Source organism: Puma concolor, chromosome B1, assembly GCF_028749965.1.
Source record: "Puma concolor isolate L17-30 chromosome B1, mPumCon1.1.hap2, whole genome shotgun sequence".
Taxonomy (NCBI): Eukaryota; Metazoa; Chordata; class Mammalia; order Carnivora; family Felidae; genus Puma; species Puma concolor.
Genome location: NC_141670.1, coordinates 76342556 through 76347005, shown reverse-complemented (window position 1 = coordinate 76347005; position 4450 = coordinate 76342556). Strand labels below are relative to the sequence as shown.

Genomic DNA, 4450 nt, shown 5'->3' with positions numbered 1-4450 from the left:
CCTGACACGGGACTCAGTCCCATGAACCACGAGATTATGACCTGAGCTGAAATCAAGAGTTGGATACTTAACCAACTAAGTCACCCAGGCGCCTTTATGGAAGCAAATCGCAGGCGAGGCCCAAACTTAATGGGAGGGGAGTATACAAGAGCATGAATTCCAGGACATGTGTTTATCAGGAGGAGAGTCTCATTGGGGCCATTAGCATAATGAATTCTCATGATAGACGAGGCAGGGCATTCATTTTAGCAATCCTTCTAGAGATTCTGAGACCCTTGGAGACACAGAGAACCTTAGAAGTCATCTAGCCCAAACCAGTGAGGAAAGTGTGATCCTGATGTTGACTAACTGTAGAGGCTGTGTGAATGTTCTGGGCTTTCTCTTAAAACAGTGACAAGTTGAGAAACCACACTTGTTTCATAGAGAAAAAAGGTCTTGAAAAGGTAGAGACCAGTTTTCAGTGAGCAGGCCTCAGAGAATGAAGGTATGCTATATTTTTAGACAAATTCTACTAGGTCACTACTGATCAAAGAGTCACTAGCATGACTTGATGAAAAGACTTTCTCCACCTCATAGTCCCTTAAATACTTATTCTAGCTTCTGTTTTTAGCCCTCTTCATATTCTTCCTAGCTCATCTTACACACTCCCGTGAATTCTTGTTATCACTTACATTCTGATTATTGTCCAATTTTTACGTATAAAGAGCACAATCTTTTTTTTTTTCTTTGAAGGCTGGAAACCTAATTTTATCAGCTCAGCTCACTGAACATTTCCATGCAAATGCCCCTGTGGTACCTCAAACTGAAGTGAGCTCATTATGCCCTCCACAAAATCTTCTCCTCTTGTGCTCCCAATCTTAATACCACACTTCTCTTAGTTCCTACCCTAAGTTGGGAACTTTGAAGTTACATTTGATGCCTCCTCCTCATTTCCCAAGCTCAAACACCAAAATTCTGGTGATTATAGCTCTAAAACATAAAAACACACAAAACAAAACACACACACACACATACACACACACCCACACCTGTCTGTTTTTCCCTAGTCCAGGAAGACACCATCTTTTGCTTGGTCTTCCTCTTAGTTAGCCTAGGTTTCTGTAACTGTAAACTTAAATAACAGACATTGATTTCTCATAGTTCTAGAGGGTGGAAAGTCCAAGATCATGGTGGCAACGAATTTGGTTCTTGGTGAGGGCCTTCCTCCTGGCTTGTGGATGGTCACCTTCTTGCCGTGCTCTCACCTGGCGGGGAGAGAGCGAGAGAGAGAGAAAGAGAGAGGGAACTCTGATATCTCTTCCTCTTTTTATAAGGATACTAATCTCATCATCAGGGCTCTACCCTCATCTAAACTTAATCATCTCCCAAAGGTGCCACCTCCTAATACCCCCACATTGGTGTTTAGGGATTCAATATATGAATTTGGAGGCGACACAAACATTCAGTCAATACAGGCTTTTATGACAATGTCTAATTGGTTTCCCTCACTTTCAGTCTTTCTACGCAGCTTTCAGATTTGTCTTCCTAAGATACATTAAGGGCACATCACTCCCTCGTGTAAAACTTTTCACCAAGTCCCCGTGTTATTTAGCTGTGGCATTTGCAGCAGATTCATCTCTAATTACTCCTTCTGTTTTCCCACCGTCTCTCCTTTGCTCCCCTTGCTAACACTCTTTCCTCTGGCCCCATATGCTTGGCAAGGCAAAAACTGCTCATTCTTTCTGGCCCAGCTGAAATATAATGGCTTTTATGAAGTCACCTCTCCAGGCAGAATTAATCATTTCCTTGTCTGGGGTTTATAGGTCAGTTGTTCTTAACTCCTATAGCATATTTGAATCACTTGGTATATCAGGCTTCCCCAGAGAATCAGAACCAAAATATGTATAATATTATATAACACACACACACACACACACACACACACACACACACAATTAGGAATTGACTTACATGGTTATGGAGGCTGATAAATCCCAAGATCTGCAGTCAGCAAGCTGGAGACCCAGGAGGGCCCACGGTGTAGCCCATTTTGAAGACCAGAGACTGGAGATGCAGAAAGGGCCAATGTTTCAGTTCAAGTTCAAAAGTAGGGAAAAAATGATGTCCTGGCATGAAGGCAGTGAGACAGAAAAAATTCCTTCTTAATTGAGGAAGGGTCAGACTTTTTTGTTCTATTCAGGCCTTGAGTTGCTTGGATGAGACCCACCCTCACAAAAATGCCCAGCATATTGCTTGACCAAATATCTAGGTGCCCTGTGGCCCAGTCTAGTTGACACATGAAATTTACCATCACACCTGGGGAACTGTTACAATATACTAACACTGCTGCACCTCGTTCCAGAGGTTCTGGTTTTATTGGTCAGGGGTAGAATCTGGGCATCAATATATTTTAAACTTTTTCCTACAGGCTATGGGGTGAAAACCAAGTAAATTACTCATATGTATGCCTCCTCTAATAGACTGTAGGATCCTCAAGAGCAGGGACTGGCCTTACCCATAGTTACCTCACCACCTGCCTGCATGTTATCTAACATCAGATGCTAAATTAATGCAAAATGCTTAACTGAACCAGACTTGAGCATAACTACTATGGGTTGAATTATGTTTCCCCCCCCCCCCAAAGATATGTTGAAGTCTTAATCCCCAGTACCTCAGAATGTGACCTTATTTGGTTTTAGGGTTGCTGTAGGTACTGGAGTAGGGTGGGCTTCTAATCTAATACAACTGGTATTCTTGAAGGGAAGAGACACAGAGACAGACACACAGGGAAAATACTATGTGAAGACAGAGGCAAAGGTTGGAGTGATGCAGCTGTAAGCCAAGGGACGCTGGAGTTTGCCAGAAAGCCAGCAGAGAGAAGCCAGCAGGAGGCAAGGAAAATTGCCCTACAGGTTTGAGGAAGCATGGTTCCGTCAACACCTTGACTTCTGACTTCTTCCTTACAAAGCTTTGAGACAATACATTTCTGTTTTAAGTCACCAAGTTTGTGGTACCTTATGATGGAAGATCCAGGAAACCGATACAATAACCAGTTAATGGAAAGATACATTAGGAGAATGGTCTCCTAAATTTATGGGACAGTAGAGTGGGGTAAACAAGAATCAGTCTTTCTTTCAGTGTGGTTGAGGAAGGAGTATTTTGAGAATTGCTTTCTTTTTCTTTCAAGCTTTAAGATTTGAGATCCTCCAAATTTAAGTGATCTTGTGAAATATAATTGAGTCTCCTGAATTGAACAGCCTTCCAGAAAGAATCATCTGAGCTGGCAACCAGTCTCATTTCACAAGCCACACCTTAGATCCATTAGAAATTAATAAGCAAGCACCCTACCTGCCTTATCAATTTATCCTTTTCCTCTTAAAGCTTGGTCAGTTCAAGATTTCATTCATCAGATGACATTTCTGGATCTGCAAAACTCAGGATGAGGCAGTGGGCTTGGGTGCCCCCATCAAGGTCATTGAGAGGCACTGCCTGCTCAGCCATCTGCCCCTCACTCTTTGACGTCTCTTCAAATTAAACACCATACCCTGTGGTAAAATTGTTCTTGCTCTATAAATAGCTGACTTGGCTTGAGTCGCGCTGAAAATGTTAACCAGAGAAAGGGTGTCAGAAAGAAGAAAAAGGAAAGGCCAAAGACTCAAGGGTAAATTTCTTGGTCAGATGAATTTGTCTCTGAGGAATCCCCAGAACTCTCTGTGTGAAGGAGGCACCCTGGGCCTCTCCCTCACATCTCTTGTCTCCCTTGACTTCCCGTTCTGAGAGCTTACCCACCCAAGTGAACATTCCCCTTTTCCTTGACCAATTTTTTCATGCTTGAGTTTACTTTGGATCAGGAAATTGTTATGAGGTTACTTTAAGAAAAGTACACACTTTCTGTGGCCTCATGGCACACTTCTAATTTCAATCACATCATTACCGAATTAAAATGGAAACTGTCCACAGGCAACACATTGTTACTGATGCTTTCTTCAGCCATATCATTATAATATCATAATATAATTTTATGACTAGTTGGCCTACGGTTTTATAGGGCTGCTACAAACCTCACATCTGCTCCCAAAGAAGGGCCCTGAGAGCTTCCTAACTTCTCTCTCCTGTCCTCTGTACTATTTTCTCTAACTTCTCTGTCCCAGCCCTGTCGGGTGCGCTTTTCTCCTGTGGCTGCCCCCCTCGAGGAAGCTCCTCCTGGTTGTTACCACTAGAGTCAGTCAGTTCCCAGCAAAGCTTCTTGGGCTATTAAAAAAAAAGTTTGGCCTTTGCTCATTCTCTGTTGTACCCACTACTCATTCTTCTTGCTCCTTCACCCCACACACTCACTTCCTGTTTGTATTGCACCCCCTCCCCACCCAAGCCCTCATTTTTGGCTACATGCAAGCTTTTACATCCAGTTCCTTCCTTGTGCCTTATGGTGTAGAGACAGAGCAGTGTGGCTGTGTCCAGGGACAGGGGTTCT

General features: G+C 43.0%; 1 long non-coding RNA gene across 2 annotated transcripts; it reads right to left on the bottom strand.

Annotated features, from left to right (window-relative positions):
• Nucleotides 1-1107: 1107 nt before the first annotated feature.
• Nucleotides 1108-3530, bottom strand: LOC147581706 (uncharacterized). Of its 2 annotated transcripts, none has more exons than XR_015250178.1 (3): nt 3328-3530; nt 1951-2105; nt 1108-1244 (listed from the first exon to the last, which is right to left on the bottom strand). It is a non-coding gene; the product is annotated as an uncharacterized LOC147581706 (long non-coding RNA). The 2 variants fall into 2 exon arrangements; XR_015250179.1 differs by having other exon boundaries at nt 1951-2043.
• Between the last annotated feature and the right edge of the window lie 920 nt (nt 3531-4450).